At 40.7% G+C, this 23,624-nt stretch overlaps 1 long non-coding RNA gene and 1 pseudogene across 2 annotated transcripts in view; both read left to right on the forward strand.

The window, feature by feature from the left end:
• Positions 1–9,528, forward strand: part of LOC110295124 (uncharacterized) — a 43,540-nt gene extending 34,012 nt beyond the window's left edge. The window contains exons 1-4 of one of the 2 annotated variants that reach the window (XR_015046888.1): positions 4,190–4,388; positions 6,601–6,674; positions 7,023–7,164; positions 8,220–9,528. This is a non-coding gene — a long non-coding RNA (uncharacterized LOC110295124). Of the gene's footprint in view, positions 1–4,189; positions 4,389–6,600; positions 6,675–7,022; positions 7,165–8,219 lie in introns of those variants that run through there. The other variant, XR_003836761.1, reaches the window with a different exon arrangement.
• A 12,709-nt stretch (positions 9,529–22,237) lies between these two features.
• Positions 22,238–22,311, forward strand: LOC115031227 (small nucleolar RNA SNORA17; annotated as a pseudogene).
• The last annotated feature ends 1,313 nt before the right edge of the window (positions 22,312–23,624 follow it).

The following is a 23,624-nucleotide window of genomic DNA, read 5'->3' on the forward strand; positions in this document are numbered from 1 at the left end:
ATGAGAGATGGAGGCTTGCTTATGTTTCTTAAAACTCTTGGATTAAGCACACAGGTAAGCTGGCCCCACTTAGTGATAATAATGGAAACACCACTATTTTACTCACGCAGCAATGATCCAACCACTTGCTTTCTCTCAATCAATGTCTTTCTCATGTTTGTGAGCAGAGTAAATTCATGGCAACACAAGAAGAGCAAATATCACAATGTATAAAGCAGCATACATTGTTTGAGACGTACTTGCTATGTGTGGAGTTTGAATAGGGATGGCCCTATAGATTCTTCTGGAAATGCTTGGCCACTAGGGAGCAGCACTGTTAGGACTGCAGCCTTACTGGAAGAAGTGTGTCACTGGGGGTGGGCTTTGAGGTTTCAAATACTCAGACAAGGCCCAGGGTCACTCTTTCTTCTTGCTGCCTCCCAATCCAGATGTAGAACTCTCAGCTCCTCTAGCACTGTGTCTGCCTGGAGACTTCCCACAATGACAATAATGGGCTAAACCTCTGAAACTGTAAGCCAGGTCCTGTTACTTTTTTCCTTTATAAGAGCTGCCATGGTCGTGATGTCTCTTTACATCTATAAAGCCCTAAGACCGTATGTAGTGGTTGCTTCATGACTGAGTCACAAGTGGAGCTGTCAGTTCTTTTCCTGGATTTATCATAGGCCTTGCATCAAAGTTCTAGGAGGAAGTCAGACATTGGGGATTATAAAACATCTGATATTTCAATGTCAAGATCCAGTAAGATCAACATCTATTGCCTCTTCTCCCTTTTCACATGTCTAAACACAAAATGTAAATGTCCAAGAAAGGAGACTAACTACTGGAATCTATTTAATCTGATAAATGCTCTGTTAAATCCACTTTTTGTTTGTTTTTTCAGAGATTATACCTGTATTCTACAAGTTTATTTCATGTTTTACTTAACTTTTATGAGAATTAAAAATTGATGAGGTAGTATCTCTGGCTTACCTCTTCTTCCTAGAGCCCAGAGCGGTGAGTGAAATATGCAAGGGTTAGCTAAATGACAAACAGAAATCTAACAGTTTTCTAACCCAAAAGATAACTTGTCTTCATCTTGTACTCTTACATGTTCACTTTGCCTAAAATAATATTGTCCCAATTGATCTCTACTTTATGAAATGAGATACAAATGCAAATAGTAACTATATACCAACAAATTGATTGTTTAAATGATGCAGATAAATTTGTATAAAGACACAAACTCTCAAAGATGACTCAAGAAAAAATGGAAAACATAAATTAGCATCAAATGAGACACTGAATTAGTAACATTAAAACATTAAACTAAAACATGAAAACTTCCCACAAGGAAGACCCAAACTTAGGTTTGGTTTCGTTTGGTTTGGCTTGGTTGGTCAGTTCTATAGAGTAATCATTCACACCTCTTACAGAATTTCAAGAATACATGTGCAGAGCACAGTTCTTGACTTATGAAACCAATGCTATCCTGAAGCAGAACCTGAAGAAATCAAAAGAAACTACACAAATAATTCCCAACAAAATAATGGTAAATTAAGTCCATATGAAAGGATTATACAATTTGACCAAGTCAGCATCACTCCAGAAAAATCAAGCTGGTGCAATATACAAAATCATTTAACATAGAAATATATAATATAGTAATATGATACAAAGAATATAAACATAATTGCACATTACTGTATATAACATTTAAAAAATCAGTTAATATGTTATGTTGGTCTCAATATCAACATGCCTCAAATTAAAATCACTTGACTAGGAAAGCTTAACGAAGAAGTGTTCTGAATTTCTTGATTGACTTGGGAAGATCCACCCTAATTGTGACCGGCACCTTTTGGTAGCAATCCAGATTAAAACGACATGACAGAAGAAAGGTTATCAGTCTTGGCTTACTGGCCTTCCCTCTTGTCACTGGGTTAATCTGGCCTGTTGTTGCTGCTACTGCTGATTCTTTTGTGGCCCTCAGAGCCAAGCTTTCATCAGGGACCTCTAGGCTTCTGGTACCATTTACAACCACTGAGGCACTCACCTTGTGGACTGAGCTATCAGTTCTGAGTAACCATTGTTGGTTCCCTCCCATAAGAGGGAACCAACTATGGAAGCTCTAAGTCTCAAGGACCAAGTAATCAGTGGGTTTTCAGCCCTCAGATGTGACTCTGATCATGTTACCATTTTAAAGCTAACTTAATATAAATTCTTTAATGTACATCTTCATGCCACTGGTTCTGTTCCTCTAGGGGAACCTAAGCCTAAAAATAGTCCCTGAGATCCGATGAGATCAGATGTTCATCACACAACAAATGCAGACACAACAGATAATGTCTGGATCTTCCAATGATAAGCACACCTTTCCCACACGCTGGGGACCAGCTTTGTGGGGGTGATCTTTGCTTGCATTAGTAAACAGACTTAGGATAAAGACAGCATAGTGCCACTTGGAAGACAATTTAATTCAGGTCTAATATTTTATAATACCATCTAAATGCCATATGTACCTGATAAATATCCCATGGAAATATCGAAAGCCAAGGATTTCTGAACCTTGCATGATCCAGTCTTCTACATAGAGTCCATTTCCAGGGATTTGAAGTAGCCACCTAGTGGGAATTGATAGTGCAGTGCTAAGCTCCACGTTATAAAGGTCTAAATTTCTTGACAAATAAGGGCATGAAAGCTGGAAAGAAGGAAGTGGGGATGGACGCTCTCATGTTTTATATCAATTAACTAAGTATGGTACATTGTGTGTGTTGTATGACTTATCATGTGACATATGCATGTGAGTGTGTGGGTGTGCCTACTCATGTGTGCACATGGGAAGGTTAGACAGTCTCTTACCACTCTCTACCTTATTACATTGAAACAGTGTCTCTCACTGATCAAGAGACTCACAACTTAGGTCAGGCTAGCCAGTCAGTAAGTTGCTGGAAACTGTCTCTGCTCAACCAACACTGCTATCGCAGGTAGTCATACCTCCTGTTTGTTTGTTTGTTTGTTTGCTCTCAGGGTCTCATTATGTAACCCTGGTCAGCTTGGAATTCATTTTACAAATGAAGCTGGCCTTGAACTCGCAGAGATCTGTTTGCTTCTACCTCCCGGGATCTGAGAGCATCAAAGCATGCCACCACACCCAGCTCATGCCAGGCTTCTTTTGTGGGTACTTGGAATCCTAATTCAGATCTTCGTGCTGTGCACAGGCAACATTCTTGCCCATAGAGCTCTCTCTTCAGTTCCTTACACTTTAGAATTTGCAAATTTTTTATTGCCAAACTATTCAGACATTATGAGGATTCAAATGTGCATCTAAAAGCAAGACATACTTTGTGTGTGTGTGTGAAATTAGTATTTATGGACAAAATAACACTTGTGCCAATATAATTTAGTATTTGAAAGGACCAGGATTCTTTGTTATTACTTAATGCCTAGAGAAGTGTTTTCTCCAGAGAGCACCGAAGGATGTATACATCTTTTGTGTGTCAAGTATCATAGGCCTGCCTCTTTTCCCAGTCCCTTACCAGTCATTATATGAAACTTTTATGATCATTTGCAGACAAAGGCCAACAGTACAGAGAGGAACAAAGGTAAGTTCAGTAAAGAGCAATCAGCAGTTTAAAGTCAAATGAGAAACTCAACTCTCAGGCCCAAGGCTGCTGTAGAGTGTGGATTGAGGTGTCATTTCAGCAGAGTTATAATAACGAACTTCAAGAGCCTTGGTTCCTGCTCTCCCTTGGTGCTGACTCTGCGCCGGCCAGCAATCACAATTCAAAATCCCAGGGCCAGCACTTCATCTATGTCTGTTTCTTTGCCAACAGAACCAATCGTCTACATTGTGTGCTTCATTTACATATAATATTGCTATCAAATATCGCTAATAAAAATAATTAGAAAAGCAAGGAATAATTATAAATTGCCAGTCTATAATAAAGATAACATAATAAAATATAAAAGGATCTTTGATTTCTTCATAACAATAACAGCCTACATCCATGGAGGATTCTACTCTGCAAAGAATCATTTTATATTCTCCACTTATTTAATTACTTCTTTGATCCTTTAATAAACCCCTGGAGTTCCATACTGCACCTATAAAATTTGGAAAATAATAATTTTACACCACAGAATTGTTGGAACAAGTCCCAGCATAGGGAAGTATTCAATAAATATGGGATTTATTATCCAGGAAAGAATCTGGTTTTCCCCTAACATGTGAACTTATTTTTAAATCCTTTTCTGTCTCTGTCACTTTTATTTAAGACATCACAAAAATCACATGACACAAGGTCAGCATGCCGCACTTAGAAGTGAAGATGAGGATACATTTCAGCCCACAAAGCATATCCTTCCTATAGCCTTTTCCATCTATCCACTCCTTCCTGATGATGCTCATGGTATGCTTGCCTTAATCCCATTCCTAGTTCACGTGCCCTGTGGGCACATAGTGTTTTCCTCAGCACGGTGTTACAGCCGTGAGCTTTGTCACAGCCTGCCTTCATGCTTGGGTCTGAGGTCAGCAATTATTGACAGTGAATTTCGAGTCATTTGCCAACCACAGTCTCAGCTTTTTCACTTGTGATATGAAACTAATTGAATTTTATGTCTTGTGGATTTATTTCATTTTATACCTGTTACATTTTTAATAATATTTTAATTAGTTCTTTGAGAATTTCATGCAAAGTATTTTGATCATATCTGCTTAACTGCTCTCCCTAACTTGTTTGTTTTTTTAATTTTAGTGATTTTTATTATTTGTCTAGAATTCATATTTATTTATTTATTTATTTATTCTTTCATACAATACATCCCAACCACAGCCTCCCTTCCCTCCTCTCCTCCCAACCTTCCCTCTCTTTCTACCAGATCCTCCATTTCCCTTCAGAAAAGTACAGGCCTCCCAGTGACATCAATCAAACTAGGCATAGGAAGATGCAATACGACTAGGCACAAACCCTCATATCAAAGCTGGATGAGACAATCCAGTAGAATGCCCCACCATCAAGCAAAAAGGGTCAGACACCCCAGCCCCACTGTTCAGAGTCCCACAAAAACCCCAAGCTAAAGAATCACAGCTCATATGCAGAACACAGCATATGTAGAGACCCTGGTGCAGGCCATGCAGGCTCCGTGGATGCATCTTCAATCTCTCTGAGTTACTATGAGTCCTGCTTAGTGAAGCCTGTGGGCTGTGTTCATGGTGCCCTTGACCCCTCTGGCTCCTACATTCTTCCTCTCCCTCTTCTGTTGAGTTCACGAGCCTCCACCTAATGTTTGCCTGTGGGTCTCTGTATCTGCTCCTACCAGTTTTCAGAGGAAGACTCTCTAAGTTCTTGAGGGGGCACCTAGCCTACGAGTATAGCAGAATATCATTAGGAACCATTTTGTTGATATTTTTAAAATCAGTGTTTGGTTCTACCCTAGGCCTCGGAGCCATCCACATCTACTTCTGTATTGACCCAACCTCATGTTAAAATTTTAATAACCCATCAGTGAAGCAGAGCGTGGTTGACCTACCAAGAGCTGCACACTTAAAGAAAACTGATTCTCTATTCCCCCAAAGCTATGGAGTGTTCATAGCGCCTCAGTTTGGGGTGAGGGGTTGGGAACCCCTACCCTCTCCCTACTGGAATGCTGACTGACTTGGTCTGGGAGGGGCACTTCACTGATGCTATTCTCAGCACTTAAACCAGTTGTGATTTTCTGCGTTAACTACCACCCACTGCACAATTCTGCCAGGTGGAAAAATGAACTTGAACTTCTTTTTAAATGATACAATGCATGGAAAGGGTTTAGCCCAATCCTAACACTGCAGAGCTAATGCTAGTGGAGATTGCTGGGTTTAGTAATAACGGCATTTGCCTTCCTAATGTCTATCCCACCCTCTGAAATTAGTCTGAACTTGTCATGATTCCACACTTCCCCTGACAGTGACTTGTTTAGAATTAGCAATTAGTAGTCTCCCCAAGTTCTGCAAGACAGAGAGGAAAGTTGGCTGGGGAGCTGCAGTAGACTTTCTTATTCCCAGGAAAGAGCTGTAAAAAGGACTACAGTCCTTAGAAGATGTGGATTGTTTTATTGTTTTTTGCTTATGTCATATAACAGACGTTTAACGCATGTTTGAAAAGATTTTAATCTAAATGTCTTCTTTCAGCCTGATGATATCAGATTCCAAACTGGAAAGACATAAGATTGTATTGAGAGGCTGCAGTAGGCAGGGACAAGCCTTCAATAAGTATCGCAAGGGTTGACAGTGATGTTGAATTCTGCCTTTCCTTTGCCCAGTTGTCTATAGGACTTGCTCACATCTTGTTGCTAATTTGTGATTAACAAAATCACCTAACTATGCAACAAATGAGATTAATACAAATGAATCCCAATTTGCCAACAGCACTTGAAAGGTGGTCCCAGGATCCAGTGTGTAGCTTTAAAAGGAAACAGATGCTTTCATGAACTTGGTCTGAAAACACCAGATCTGCTCTATTGGTAAATTTTAATGATTTAAGTTTACTGCTTCCAGTTCTAGAGCACGGAACTCCCAGGTAAGGCCTCCGTGATTGGTGAAGGCCTCATGCTGGTGAGGCTGACAACATGTTACTGTATCCTCAGATGCTGGAAAGGACGTTAGAAGCTCCTGGGTATCTCACACAGGCACCAGCCTCAGTGATACTGTCTCATTTCAGGTAAGAGTTTGGTACATGCACTGTGGAGAGACTCAGTCCATCCCAGTCTGGTGACCAGGAGATGGAGGGAACAAGAAATGGGATTTATATCTTCATAGTTTTAAGAAACACACGTAAATGCTGAGGGAGATAAATACCATTTTTATTCATCTCTCATCTACTCTCTTGTCTCCCCAAGCCAAAAGTCTCCCTTTTATTTGTATGACTTTACTGTTCATTTAGATTCTACATAGAAGAGAAAACATGTAATATTTGTCTCTTTAAGTCTGGCTTCTTTTGCTTAACATTATAATCTCCAGTATCTTACCTTTTCCTACAAACAATGCACTTTTTTTTTCCTTTTTTTAGTGTTGTATGTGCATATATCTTCTTCCTCCACTCATGCCTGCTAACGGGCACTAGGCTGACTCTAACCTTGGCTATTGGGAATGGTACCACAATGACATGGATATGCAGATATTCCATTGTTTGCTGACTTAGATTCCTTCAGGTAAATATCAAGGAATAATATAGCTAGATCATGGAGTATAGTTCTATTTTAGAGTTCTACTTTTAGTGAGTTTTTTTTGGGGGGCGGGGGAAACCTCCGTATTTACTTCCATGCTTCCTAGGCTAATTCACATTTCCAGCAATAGTATATAAACCTGACCCCCCCACTGCCTTCTACCCTTGAATCTTCACCAGAATTTATTATCATTTATTTTCTTGATGATGACCATTCTGAATGAGATGAGATACAATGTCAGTGTTGTTTAAATTTGTGTTTTGGAGAGGGCATTCTGGCATAGACATTTCTCTATTAATTAACTCCAATGCCGCAACTCCTGGAACTGTTCCAGTCTATCAACTTCCTTATATTTGCCTCAGATATCAGTTCTCTTAGAGAGATATCTCAGACTGAATTGAGTACCTTCCATGATTCCATGGCATCTGGGAAAGCTTCAACCTAATGCATATTGCACTGAAATTCTTTGTTCATGCCTCCCCTTCTGAGTTCTGAACTTCTCATTGCAAAATTGTGGGGATTGTCTTGGTGTCCTTGACATGAAACATGAGAGACAGGACACTGCAAACAAACACCTGTTCAATGCATATTTAACTGAATTGTCAAAAATGGCAAATACAAGGATGTATAACAGACAAATAGTCAAGAAGAACCAAACGTGCTAGAGGAATGGTGGCTTTGAGTTGTCTTCATTTTCAGTGGTAGATGGAGAACCTCGCAGTCCCCAGAGTAAGGGGCCAGCCTGGCACAAGTAGGAGCAATCTCCCTTCCCTTCCATTATTATTATTACTATTATTTCTCAGCCATCCTGTATAGCTTTCTTTTGCTATTTGTGAGTCTTCTTTCTTCCACTCTTCTCCACCCCTTTTCTTCCATCTGTTCAATCCCCTAACTAGATAGGAGAGGAAAAAGAATGGAGGATAAGTTATCATTAGTGTTGAGTTCCTTGGGACAAGGTTGATCTTTGGCATCAGGGTATTTAACTCCTTTTGTTTTTTGTTTTTTCTTTGCACATGACTATTTTACAAACTGACCGACAGCAATAAACAGCAACCAACCAAAAAACCAACAGCTTACCTTTTGGGATCGCAGCATGTATATAGCCTCTGAAAAGTCTCCAGAATTCCAAATATCACACGCCATCTACAGATGTTGCAGAAACTGTCTACAACTGGCAAAGTCATGTCCCTGCTAGAGCAGGAGGCAAACCCTAGCCAGCTGCTATGGGACAATCTGAAGCATCCCCGCATCTCACATCTGGGATTCAAATGAGCAGATTCTTATCAATATTTCTGTATTTTTAAAAAGAAACCAAAGTTCTCACTACAATCCTATCACTGCAATGGGGAAGTAACACACATCCCCAGTGAGCAGTTTCAGAGCCTCTCAGAACTACCCACCACACCTCCTTAGAAACACACCATCTAGGGCTTTGCTCCGACCTTCTGAGCCAGAAGCCTGAGGAGGGCTCACTGAGCTGGAGTCTCTTGACATTCTTCAGGTGATTTAAACACAGCAGCATTTGAGAACCACAGCTCGACTGTTAGGGGGAGAGAATACAATGATGTGTGATCCAGTGACACTGGATGCTCCTGGGAAATCAAGTCCCTTCCCTGGGCCTCCATGTACTTATAAATCAGCTCTGGTAGTCATCCTTTCTAGTGGCTTACCTGTCATTGAAGCTGTTGCCTGATTGCTGCAGAGTCGGGCTTTGCTCCCAGCTCCCTCTAATGCTAGAAGCCAGGGAGCTGCTGGGCTGTGTACATGCCACCTCTTAGCAGCTGTAAGAGCATGGGATTGCTAAATGTCAAACATGAAGAACTTTTACAAACTGGCTGTAAAACTTGTTTGCTTGAAATGGGCCCTGGGTAAAAAATATTTATTATTATGAAATTGGCAAATGCCACAAATTGAGACTTCACCCTCTGCAGTCTCCAGAGAGCTGCTGTCCAGTACGGGGCTGCCCCAGAGCATTCAGGCCCCCAGCTCAGAACATATTAATAAAGAAAAAAATGCCTTTCTTGTGTTCTTCATTTTAAGGAATGCAGCACAGCTTTTCAGGTGGTGACTGACAAAGATTAAGGTTGTCTTGAAAAACACATTTGGGAACATGATAAATGGAGTAGAATCTTATATTTTTGGTTGTGAGCCTAGCCTTTAACGGCTGAGCCATCTCTCCAGCCCTGGAGTAGAATCTTGAGCAGACTCCTACATCACCAGAGAGTTATCTGCAGTGTTTCTCTTTATCCTTCTGTTGCATTTGTAAGATAACGTTGATCAGCATACATGTACACATACTCTTATATTCCTTTTATATGACTACTTAGATACTGTACTTTGTGATCTGTATGAATTGAGGTCTTTGTAAATAAAATTAAATTGTATATATAATTTTACTATTTGCATTGACTTTTCATTAATACTATTAAAGACTACTTAAAATTGAATTGTGTTTTTAACAGTTTTATTTAAGTAGTCAAAATACAAAATAAAATTTAACCTCCACTCCTCTGTATGTGTGTGTGTGTGTGTGTGTGCATGTGTGTGCACAGCATGAATGATAGTGCATGTATGTGTTCCTCTTCCTTTCCTATCTTTTCTCCATTCCCTCTCTCCTTGCTGGTGTTAGGGATTCAATCCAGAGCCTCTTGCATATTCAGCAAATTCCTTATTGCTGAGCTATGCCCACACACCCAAACCCCTTTAAAGACCCAATTTTATATTTGGCCAAGAGTAAAATTAATAGATATGAAGCATTCCCAGATACTGTAGCAATGATTCTACACATGCCTTTTTATTTGTTATGGGAACAACATTGAGTTTTTATTTCGTTTCACATGTTACTAGCTTATAAGCTCTACAAAACAAAGTGATTTTAAAAGAAGATTTTAAAATGGATGGTGAGCTATTTATTTCATTCACTCTGACACTTTATTTGGGAACAAAGGACAATCTGATACATTTTATCTTTTTTTTTTTTTTTTTTTGCTAATTACATGGGATAGCAACATGACTTTTCAGAGCACTGGTTTTGAAAGTGTGATCCACAATCCCTAGGAGTCGGAAGACCTTCTCAGAAAGTCTGCCAAAACAAAACTCACTTCAAAAAGCACTGTGCAGTGTTTGACATTTTACCAATGCTTACATTTGCCTTATCAGTGCAACAACTGACAACTCAACGCAAGCCCAGTTGTACTAGTCACCAGAGCAGTCCCCAGCACGCACGTGGAGTTAACCAGAACCGAGGTTCATTTCAGAACGCACCTGGTGAGGCAGCTTTGTGGAGAGTGAGAAGCTTCAGTCTGTGAGAATCACAGTGTGTTCACCAGGCACTGGAAGCCAGTGGGTGTCTCAGGGAGAGAAACAAACTTGCCCCACTCCAAGCTAAGCTGTTCCCTATTATTTTAATCTGATAGAACAAGAAGCATCCTTTGCTGTCATTTCCTAAACTGTGTGCATTAAATGCACAGCTGCCAGGTGTACTGATCACAGCACTTGGGAGGCAGAGGCAGGAGGGGCTCGATGAATTCAAGACCTGTTTGTTTAGTTTACTAGTAAGTTCCAGGCCATCAAGGCTACATAGTGAGACCCTGCAAAACAAAATGACTAATGTACATGCTGTGTGGCAGTATCCTTAACCTTTAAAAATAGTTTTAAGAGCAGTCTTTTAAAAATACATTTAGGTTGATCTATTATCTATCAGTTTTAAAAAACTCACTGAAGATATTTTTGTCCTTAATGAATATTAACTGAGTTCTGAACCTAACGTGCATTTTCTCAAAAGAGCAATCCCGGAAAAAAGAAACCAAAGGAAAAACATTAAAAAGATAAATGTAATCCGACCTCCAAAACAAATAACAATATACAACTCACACAAAATGAAGCTGTGTGGTCAAGGGACCTTGAGACGTGAAAGCTTTTTAAAATGAGAGATGATCTTTCTGTTTGGGCACTGTGGCAGGAAAGAGATATACAGCCCTTTAATGTTCTGCTAAGCTCCAAAGTACCAAGCTCTGCTCCCTCAAGCTTCCTGAAGGCAAGGGCTGACGCAACATTTGTAATGCTCGCTTAGAAGCAGTTCTTTTGGTGTTTTTAAACTTAAAAGCAAAAACTTTAATCTGTTGCTCACACAGATACTCTTCCACTCTTGCAGAGCCTCTGCCCTTCTTGGGAAGCAGCAGGGTGGTCGTTTTCTAAGTCCTGAGCTCTCGGGGACAGATTTAAGCCACGCAGTAACTGCTGCTAAGGAAGCCACTATGTGGTTTTCCTTCCCGGTGTTCACTTGATGCATCGTTTAAGAAGAGGCAGTCACCCAGTTAAAAGGCACTCTGGAAAAGCCGGGGAGATAGCTCAGTGGGTAAAGTACTTGTCTAGGACCTGGGTTTGTTTCCCCCAGAACTCATATTTTAATAAGCCAGGGATGGTGATAATTGTAATCCCAGGGATGGTGATAATTGTAATCCCAGGGCTGGGGAAGCAGAGATGGGTGGATCCTTGGTCTCAATTCTCATCCAGACTAGCCTACTTGGTGAGTTTCAGGCCAAAAAGAGGCCTTGTCACACATTTACAAAGAGGATGGCACCTGAGGAACAACACCCAAGGTATTCTCTGATCTCCATATACATGAGCACACATGTGTATGTACCAACCTCCCACATACACACCCACATGCATATCCCCACAAGTGTACCTACAAAGAAACACACACAAGAAAAAAGGGATTATGGTCAATATTAGGTCATATTTATCGGCTCTGTAAAACACCATGTGCTCAGTATCCATCTGTATTCATCAAGAAGCTCAGCAGTGCTTCCTACAGATCTAGGGGCACAGGCACTAGCATACGTATTTACCATGATGACAGCATCACAGGAAAGGGAATCTTTGTGTTTGGATCCAATCTCATGATCAAGTCATCCAGGACATGGGATCTCAGATAACTATTCCATTCCATTTTCTTACTCACAGAACCAAAAGAAAGAGTGAAGATCCTGGGGAAGGGAAAGAGCGGAGGAGGAGGAGACCCTTAAGGAAAATACTTAAAGAACAGTGACTCTATTCAGACAATTATCTTAATATTTGATAACACTTTTAGTTTTATGAAAGAACCCATTTGCAATGTACACTTGATTGGTTTCACCTTTAGTTTAATTTGTTGTCCCTTCCTTTTCCAGGATACCTTTCCCCTTTCTCTTTGTGGCTACGTCCATTGATCAGAGCTCTTGGGATTTTGTAGTGTGATCGAGATGTATGAGAATGACATCGAGGGCTGGGAGATAGCTCAGTCAGCAAAGCACTTGCCAGGAAGGTAAGGGGACCTGATGAGACCACCAAAGCCTGCTGTTAAGACAATGCCAGCTGTGGTGGTGTGTACTTGCAATCTTATTCCTGAATGGGCAGGGACGAGTGGACTCCTGGGACTTTCAGGCCAGCCGGCTTAGCCTATTGGCAAGGTTCAAGCCAGTGAGAGACCCTAGAGAGATGGCACCTGAAGAACAATATCTAGCTTCCACATACACATTCACACAACTGGACCTCCTGCACACACATACATATGTGCACATACCCACCACACACACATACAAATAATGAATTGAGCTCATTCTATATTTATTCTCTATTCTTGAGCACCACCATAGCTCTTGTGGACAATATCTAAACAATATTTTTTTTTTACTCTTGCACCTGAGAGGAAGAGAGGTTAGAAGAAACTACGAGAATTGTGTTTTAGGGCTCATTACAAGTGAGCCATTGTTGGATGCTCAGATGACAGCTCTTCTGGGTGTTTCTATCTCTTCTTACCCTTGCACTTCAGTGCAGCGATGAAGCCACCGATGAGCATTTCTCTTTCTGTGTGCATCCCCAGCTCCTCCCCAGCGAGTTCCTTCTCTTACCTCTTATTCCTCACACTGACATTTGTTTTCAGACTAAAAATTCCCTAAGTCATTGGGGAGTTGAGCGATCATGGACTTGAGCTGAACAGAATGAATGTGCTGCAAAAACCTGACAGAAGAGTCTCAGCAAAGTAGCTCAAGGGAGTGTCAACAGCTAAGGGAAGGGGAGGGGAGCACTCGGTCTTCTGGAAAGAATGCATTAGCTTTGTAGGGCCTTTGGGGGACATTTTTCATTATTATTAAACTTCATCTCAGGGAATAGAAGGGCTCTATTGGGGATTGCCAGTCAAAATCTACAAGATAATGGAGGTATAGAATACCTTAGGACAGAGGATCTTTTGCTTAAAATTGGGCTCAGGGCAAACAATCAATGCGGATTTGGCAACTTGGCTATCAAGCTCAAAAGCATTCAGCCAAAACATCTACATGGTTGTAACTTTATTTATAAAGTAAGTGGTATTGTTATGGTGGTTTTTGCATTAATTCCCACCTGCTTTTCACAGTTATACTGCTCAGTTGCATCACCAAACTGTTAAAGGGGCCACACACACACACACACACACGCAGGAGTGGTGAGCTCAGGGGTGGAGCGCATGCTTTATGTGTGGACCAGACTTTGAGCCCAAATCATAACACTTGCTCTTCCAAAGCAGAAAGCTCAGGATCTGTGTCCTGTTCAGTGGGAGCCATACAAAATGTTAAGCAAAGTGCTTCCATTAAAGAGGTTTTCTTTCTTTCATTGGAAATAGATTTCTTTTCATATAACAGATCCTGAGTGCAGTTTCCTCTTCCTCTGCTCCTCCAAGTTCCTCCACACCTCCCCTCCATCCAGAGCAACCCTTTTCCGCCTCTCACTAGAAAACAAATAGGCTTTTAAAGGATAATGATAAAGTGAAATAATATAAAACAACGAACAGACAGGAAGAGGACAAAACAAGCAGAAGGAAAAGGCACAAGAAACAGACGCAGACGCACAGACCTGTTCCCTCACAGACCCGGATACTGACACACAGACGGCAGCATGATGCCCAGACCCAGCATCTGTGTTTAGAAGACCTTGTTTGCTTGGTGCCTTCCATCCCCTCTGGCTCACTCTTTCTGCCTACTCTCTCAATGGCCTTCCCTGAGCTCTGTGAAGGAATTTGATGGAGATACCCCAGTTATGGCTAAGCACTCCCAAGGCCTTTGGCTTTCTGCATCTTGTCTGGCTTTGGGACTATGCATTTGTTCCTTGCTGTGATAGAAAGCTTCTCTGATGGTGCCTGAGCTGGGCACTTGTCTATGCATATGGCAAGAAGTCATTAGATGTCATTTTATAGCTATGTTCCTTTAATAGAGCAGTAGTCTTTAGTTTTAGCCTCAGTCATTAAGCTATCTAGTGTCAAGGTCTTGGTCACTCAAAAAGTGTCAGGTATGGGTTCCATCTCATGGAATGGGTCTTAAATCAAATCAGCCATTGACTGGTTACCCCTGAGATCTCTGTGTCTCCACTGCACAACCATATCTTGCAGGCAGGAAAATCTTATAGATCCAAGAGTTTGTGTCTGTGTTGGTGTTTATGTTTCTCCTTTGGCCCTATGCATAATACCTTCTGGTATCAATAGCGCTAGCTGTAGGGGTGAAGGCTCTATGTAGGTACCAGCTCAACTCTGTGTCTACTGAGGGGTATGGGTATTGTCTTCAACAATAGGCCCTTGCAACAGCTTGGGTTGTTTATGGGTTCCTGTGGGACCCATTTGACCAACAACTTATTTAGATACAACTCATTCCCAGCACTTGGAGCTTCATTTGGTGACAAGAAATGTCCAGTCCAGCTCTGTTATCTGGTAATTTCATTTAGACCACCTTAATACATGTATATATTTTAGGAAGCCTCTAATGAATTAGGTTTCCATATTACCCATCCAATGGCCATAAATTTTAGCTGTCTCTCCCATGTTCCCTCCCTAATTTCCCTCTGTCCTCCAACTCTCCACTTGATCCTCTGAGTGCAGTCCCACCCCATCCACCTAGAACTCTCTATTCTGTTTCCCTGTCCTAGGGAGATCTATCTGCTTCCTCCAAGTTCCTTATTCTATCTACACTTAACTACTGTGCATTATAGTTATCATCGACTTAATAATTAATATCAACATATGAGCAAATACATACTACGTTTGTCTTTCTGGGTCTGGGTTACCTTACTCCAAATCATTTTTTCTAGTTCCATCTATTTACCTGTGAATTTCATGAGTTTATTTTTTAAACAGCTGGATAACACTCCATGGTGTACATGCACATTTTCTTGTTTTTCATTTTTTATTGGTTAGTTTATTTACTTTTCAAATGTTACCCTCCTTCCCAGTTTCCCCTCCACAAACCCTCTATCCTTTCCCTCTCCTCCTTCCTCTATAAGTGTACTTCCCCACCTGCCCACCTACTTCCTCCTCAGCACCCTAGCATTCCCCAACCCTGGGTCATCAAGCCTTCACAGAACCAAGGGCCTTCCCTCTCAGTGGTGCTAGATAAGACAATCCTCTGTTACATATGCGGCTGGAGCTATGAGTCCCTCCATAGGTACTCTTTGGTTGGTGGTTTAGTCCCTGGGAGCTCTGGAGAGTCTGGTTGGTTGATATTGTTGTTCTTCCTATGGCGTCACAAACCCCTTCGACTCCTTTAGTCCTTGCCATAACTTCTCCATTGGGGTCCCCACACTCAGTCCAATGTTTGGCTGTGTGCATCCACATCTGTATTGGTCAGGCTCTGGTAGAGTCTCTCAGGGGACAGCTATACCAGGTTCCTGTCAGCAAGGGCTTCTTGGCATCAGCCATAGTGTCTGGGTTTGGGGTCAGCAGATGGGATAGATCCCTAAGTGGGGCAGTCTCTGGATGGCCCTCCCTTCAGTTTCTGCTCTACTCTTTGTCCATTCAGTTCCTTTTGACAGGAGGAATTCTGGATAAATATCTTTGAGGTGGGTGGGTAGCCCCATCCCTCAACTGAGGCCTGTGCCTATATCCTGGATATGGTCTCTACAGGTTCCATCTTCACTGTGTTGGGTATTTTGGCTAATGTCCTCCCTGTTGGGTCCTGGGAACCTTGTGTCCCTGACATCTGGGACTTTCTAGTGGCTACACCTAATTCCCCCTTCTCCACTGCTACACACTTCTTTACAGATTCCTGATCCTCTGTACTTCTCCCCCATCTCCGTCCATATCTGAACCAAATTACAACCTCCTTTATGAATGAATGATTTTTTTCCATCCTCCTAACCACTTGCCTCCCCATGTCTTCCCAGATAGCCATAACCCTGCTTAACTCCCTTTGTCCACAGGACCCTCTCTATTTGCGCTATCTTATTCTATCTCACTTGTCTCCAGCTCGGAGTCTAACTAATCAAAGTCTGATAAAAATCAGTAATTGCTGTTATTGTCTTGCCCTCCAAGGTAGTTTAGCATTAGCCATGATTCTTTTTTTTTATTAGACATTTTCTCTATTTACATTTCAAATATCATTCCCTTTCCTGGTTTCCCCACCAAAAACCTCCTACCCCTGCTCACCAACCCACCCATCCCTGCTTCCTGGTCCTGGCATTCCCCTACATAGAGGCATAGAGCCTTCACAGGACCAAGGGCCTCTCCTCCCATTGGTGACTGACTAGGCCATTCTCTGCGACATATGCAGCTGGAGCCATGATTCCCACCATGTATTTTCTTTGATTGGTGGTTTAGTCCCAGGGAGCTCTGGAGATACTGGTTAGTTCATATTGTTGTTCCTTCTATTGGGCTGCAGACCCCTTCAGCTCCTTGGGTCCTTTCTCTGGTTCTTTCAATGGGGACCCTGTGCTTTGTCCAATAGATGGCTGTCAGCATCCACTTCTGTATTTGTCAGGCACTGGCAGAGCCTCTCAGGAGACTGCTATATCAGGGTCCTGTCAGTAAGCACTTGTTGGCATTCACAATAGTGTCTGGGTTTGGTGATTGTATATGGGATGGATCCCCAAATGGGGCAGTCTCTGGGTGGTCCTTCCTTCTGTCTCAGCTCCAAATTTTGTCTCTATAACTCCTTCCATGGGTATTTTGTTCCCCCTTCTACGAAGGATCAAAGTATCCACACTTTAGTCTTCCTTCTTCTTGAGTTTCATGTGGGTTGTGAATTGTATCATCGGTATTCTGAGTTTCTGGACTAATAATATTCACTCACCAGTGGGAGCATATCATGTGTGTTCTTTTGTGATTGGGTTACCTCACTCAGGATGATATTCTCCAGATCCATCCATTTGCCCAAGAATTTCATAAATTCATTGTTTTTAATAGCTGAGTAGTACTCCATTGTGTAAATATACCACATTTTCTGTATCCATTCTTCTGTTGAGGGACATCTGGGCTCTTTCCAGCTTCTGGCTATTATAAATAAGTGGAACATATGTCTTTATTATATGTTGGAGAATCTTCTGGGTATATGCCCAGGAGTGGTATTGCTGGAACACTCCTCAATTGCTGGTGGGATTGCAAGCTGGTACAACCGCTCTGGAAATCAGTTTGGCAGTACCTCAGAAAATTGGCCATGATTCTTTGTATGCGTTAGGAATAGCTTGAATGCAGTTTCACATAGAATCCCAAGCTTACTTAAGACATTATGAGGTTGTGTATGTATGTATGTATGTATGTATGTATGTATGTATGTATGTATGTTTGTAGTGGGTTATGTGGTTCTTGAGCCTGAGTTTTGTAGATGACCAGGTCCATGTTGCAATGTCAGAAGGTTGGACTCACCCAGCCTTGCAGAACAGGCAGCTGGTTGGTGAGAAAACTTTGCTAGTTAAATTATAAACCGTTTCTGCTAATTCAATCATTCTGAGAGTGAAGTCAAAGGAACAGAAAGATTGTATGGTGAGATACTGGGAAGAGCAACAAGTTATATTGCATTCTGAGTAGCTCTAGTTTTAAATGATGGAAATATATTACACTTCATAGGATTTGAAAACAGATAATGTTTAACCATTAATGAAAGTAACTCTATCCAAGAAAATTGTTTCCCAGTACAACTGCATAACATCATTTTACTGAGTACTAAGCTACTATTACCCCTATAGCCCATTTAGTACATATTAGGGCACTCTACATAGCTGGTTTTTTCTTAATATTCTCAGAAAGGAATTTGACCTTTCTTTCTTCTTTTTCTTTCTTGTTCTCTCCCTCTCCCCTCCCCCTCCCCCTCTCTCTGTGGTGTGTGTGTGTGCTGGGACAAGACCTATAGCCTTGAATATGTTCAGCATACACTGCCATTGAGCTCTGTCATCCCCAAAAGTCTTGTTGCTAGATTATCTGTTGATTACAAATCCTCTTGGCTACTTCACAGGTTTCAGAGCACCTTACTATGTAAGCTCAGGTGACTGATGGATAGTGTCTTCATCGTCAATTTCATTGAGCTCCCATCAGACTAATGGAACAGTGGGAGTTTTTAGGGTCTTGCTTGGATTGATGACATAGCCTGTCAAAAGCAGTAAGGTCTTGGCCTAACTTTAGCAGTGTACCTATGTTTTGCCATGACAACAATGGACTAAACCTCTGAAACCATAAACCAGCCCCAATTAAATGTTGACCTTTATAAGAGTTTCCTTGGCCATGGTGTCTCTTCACAGCAATGGAAACCCTAACTAAGATACATACTTCCTAAAAGGAATAGCTTCAGTCCATCTATAAAGGGGTGTGCAATGTGCCTATTTTGGTTTCAAGTTTGTACTGGTTAGGGTTTTGTTTTGTTTTGCATTTTACCATGATCTCTGATTCAATTCCTGCCTCCAGTTTTCTGCCTTGAGGTGGTGACCCAATCTCCCTTCATGATAACTATATAAATCAAATAAGTCCTTTCTTCTCCAAGTTGACTTGGGTCAGCATTATCATGGCAACAGAAACCTAACTATGTCTGATTCCTTAGGTGAGATTGAGATTGAAGGGCCTTGTGGTCAATATATAATTTCTGAATTGGGTAATTGATATCTCTTAATTCATTTCCACAAACTCCTTCCCTCAACATTCTACTTGGCCTTGTTTAGAAGGGGAAGTGTGTTCTCAGCTAGGGGCTCAGTGGAGCTCAGTGGTATAGCACTTTCCTAACACACCCAAGCAACGCTCTGGGTTTGATCCCCAAGCACAAAAACAAGCAAGCAACAGAGAAGTAAAACAGCAACAGAAACCTGTAAATAAAACCAGCTCTTTAAAATTACTTTTATTTAACTGTCCACTGGTGTGCCATCCTTACTCTTTGCAAGGATCCCTGTTTATTTCCACAGAAGAGTTGCAAGCCTAATAGTTTAATTCCACACTATGATGTTTATGTTGCCCTCCACCCAAGAGAAATTAGCAATGGTTGAGGAGTTTACATTTCAAATGAATAATATTGTAAAGTTTTCAGAAGAAGGTAAGGGTATCACCAAAAGGGGAATTTGAGAGCTATTCATAAAACTAAACTTTGTGTTTGTTTTTAAATGATGGTCTAGAAGCAAATTAGTATAAACACATTTTGGATCCTTTGCATCTTGTAATTAAAACCGGTCCACACTTCACTGTCTGAGTTACGCTCCTGCTTCCAAAAGAGTCAATGCCAAGCAAAGTGCTACTTCTTGAGTTACAGCCAGGCAATGAAAACACTGGTGGGCTTCATACGCCAAGGACATCTTCTCGCCAAAGGAAGGCAAATGTCCTCTCACTCGGCTGTGCGAACTGGGTGTCCCAGGAGTCCAATTAGAGGGAGAAGGTGGGAGAATTGAGTCATCAGGTTGTATCACTCCAAGCTTGCAGGGACTTTCATCTTAGCGGTCAGTTCCATAGAAATATCGTGAGGGCAACTTAGTTTCAAACAACACAGCTTGTTGTAGAAAATGTGAGTGTCAGCTTGGTTTGTTTTTGCAGCTTTGTTGATGCTTAATAAAAACTTGAAATAGACGAATAGATAAAATTTTTACACGTCCTCCTATTTGTCCCTTATTTATTTATTGTCAATAAATAACATCTCAGCTTTATTCCTCACCAGGAACAAATTACATATCACTTTGTTCCTTGACTTTTTTATAAAAGGAGGCAAACATGTTGTGAACTTAAGTAGATTTTGTGAGGATTAAATAATTTAATATATGGAGCACACCCAGAAAAGGGCTCAGCATTACAGTAAGTATGCAGGATTGTGTCTACTCCTATACGTTTACTAGTATTACAAATAAAATTTAAGTTCATGGCGATGTTTTCCATTCCAAGGGTACAATAGTTCTTGATGCATCTTGTCTCTTTCTTGATCACTGTTAGATGCTTGATGGCCAATCTCTGGTCTCCTTTGGGTTTAGTAAGTATCATAATGAGTCTTTTGAATCTTATTTTTAGTGCTTATTACTCCCCTCATCCATATTTTCTCCCTTCTTAGTTTAAACTCCTAGCTTAAATGTTCTTGTTCAAATTTAAGTTCTTTTTAAATCTATCTTTGGTCCATTTAGGAACAAAAGCTGTTATACATAAAAATCAACCAACGCTGACACTCCCCGTTGCTCTCTATGAAAGACAACATTTAAATGTCAACAAGGCTGGCTGAGACATGTTACCACACACAGCAGGAATATCAGAAACTCATTTCCTGGATCATGAGGAATTCTTTCAGAAATAGGAGTGTAATCTCATTTACTATAACTAGTTCTGCTCACTCTATGACTATTGTAGTGCTTGCTTAAATTCTGTTACACACACATCACCCAGTATAGCATTTTCTTCATGTTTCTAATCATCTAGAGACTCAATATTTGTCTCTTTTAAATTTTGATCTCTAAGTTTTTGATGGTTTGCTTTTCTACAGAAGGAAAGGCAAGCACTTGACGTCAGTAGCCCTCTTATCCTCGTCCAGAGAACAGTGCTATTTGTGATGACAGCTTTATAATTTCTCTTTCCTGATCTTTCTGCTCCATTTTCTGGCCCACGTCTCCATCTCAAGCATTTTTTACTGAGGGAAATGAATCCTCCACAGAAAGTTTTTGCTGCCTCTTAGGGTTTGTTAAGTGAGATGAGAAGTAACATGATTCATCAGGTGTTGAAATTTGCTACTTATAGTCCCTGAGAAAACATACCTACCTGCTGTTCAGAATTCTTACTTCTAAAGCAATTAACACTTCACATTAGAAGCTGAGATGAGAGCGATGAGTGACACCTCCACCTACAGCCTCATCCATATCCATAGGGATGACTACTCTACAATTGTAATTTCCTGCCAACCCGACCCTCTACTTTCGTCTGTTTTTTTTCTTCTACCCTTGCTTAATACCCTTCATGTTTTTGTGTATCTTTCACAATGCTCTTTGCATAGATGAACATTTATTTGCAGTTCCGTGTTTCCAAGTGGGATGCTCCGTATCTGTCTGATGCCTACAGAGGTAAGAGGCGGGACAGTAGCCCTTCCCTCTCTCCAACACTGCTTTATTTCGCTGTCAGGATAAACCAATATCAATATTAATCCCCTTCCTTTTTTCTGAGTTTTTCAAATGGGAGGCGATCCTATACTTTACTTGGCAGTTATCATTCACTACATAATACATGAACCCTCCAAATAATAACCATGAATCTACTCTTTTTTTCTGAACAACTAATATTCCATAGAATGGATAGAACACTGATAATTTCTAGTAAAATAATATTTCATGTTTTGCAATATTGTGACAAATACCCTTGCAGTTAAAATTTAAGTTTCTGCAGTTTTACTCTGGAGCTAATCAAAGATGCCAGTCTTTGCTTCCGGAATTCCCAACATGAGACTCTTAGGCAAGAGGATGTGCATCTATATATATATATATAACTGATGCAGCTCAATAAGTTTCTGTAGGTCAATCAGTCATGTCGTCTATATTTAATAATAAATATTAGATGATGCAATCACTAAGCCAAAATCTTCAGTATATTTGAGGATGTATATTTGAGTTTCTATCTTAAAGAATATTCCATGTGTGTGCTCTTTAACTATCTATGAAGCAATTATGAGATGTCTGTCTATCAATTATCTATCTATCTATCTATCTATATTAAAAATATATTTTTAAAAATAAATATTAGCAAAGCTTTAGATATTGTGGAAAGGATAGCAAACCTGTAAGATAAAAAGTCTAGAGGTCTAATATAAGATATAAGGACTACAGGCAATAGGAATGTCGCAAGCCTGCCCCAGAGGCATCAGGTATGACTGATGGGTCATGAGTGCATCAGTAGGTGGCAGAGAGATTGTATCTACTTAATGACTTATGTTGTTATTGCTTTGCCAGAGTCTCTAGTCACAGTCCTTACTCCACCACCACCCCCTACTGGAATAGTGCACTTGCCTCTAATAACAACTCCCAGGCATTTCTTGCTCCTACATATCCAGCCAGCTCAGATATTATAACATTGTCTTCTATAGGTGAATGATCAGATATTATAACACTGCCTTCCATAGGTGAATGATTCTCCTTTTATTAATTACCATGATGTTCACCTGCTTGTTTGGCTGCAGTGTAACAGTGTAACATTTATTCTTAGCATCTCAGCATCTGTTGCTTTGTATGCTCAAGGTCTATTCTCTGACAGCAACATATAGATGGTTACAACTGGCTTTTCACGGTTTCACTTTTATAGCACAATCACTAACACTCAATATTCTTGAGACTGGCATATAGAGGAAGATGACTTGGTGATCAGTGGAGCCCTGGCTGTTCTGGTAGAGCACCTAGGTTTGCTCTCCATCATGGTGGCTTACTAGGCCTAGGGGAGCAAGTGTCCCCTTATGGCTTCTGCAGGCACCAGGTGTGCATGCAGTGCACATATATACATACAGGCAAAACACACATAAAATTAAAAATAATAAATCTTTAAAAGTAAATTTTGGTCAGCCAGACAAGATGATAAAGGCACTTACCACCAAGCCTATGGCCTATTTTGGATTCCCCACACCCACTCAGTGGACAAACAACACCTAATACCCTCACTTGTCACATATATGTGTGCCACGAACACACACAAACACACACACACACAAACACACACACACAAACATACACACAAACACACACACAAACACACACAAACACACACACAAACACACACACAAATATACACACACACACTCACGCACACACACACACACACACACACACACACACACACACCATCTGAGAGCCAGCCTAATGTAAAATGGCAGGTGATGAGTTATTCTGAGTAATATTAATAGAGGCATCTGATGTGTTTTCTAACCTCATCCCTCCATATTTGCTAGAATAACAATAATCCCAGGACTGCAGATGACCCTAGAAGCAAAACTCAATTTAGAACTAAAGTCATTGAAAACATTTGAAGAGCAATAGGCAGACTAAACTAATAGGGCTTTGTGGCTTGTTTTTAAAAGAACCCCTTACTACCCCGATGAGTTCTTTCAAATAAGCTCTTTTCAGAAGAAAAATTCTGAATCATTCACTAGAATTTTTATTTCCTTAAAATGTGGCATTAAGCTTTAAATCATTAGATTGAGTTTAACAGATCCTGTTAAACAGTAATCCTGTTCGTAAAACAGTCC

This window comes from Mus caroli, unplaced genomic scaffold (genome assembly GCF_978045245.1).
Source record: "Mus caroli unplaced genomic scaffold, Mus_caroli_1 scaffold_4, whole genome shotgun sequence".
Taxonomy (NCBI): Eukaryota; Metazoa; Chordata; class Mammalia; order Rodentia; family Muridae; genus Mus; species Mus caroli.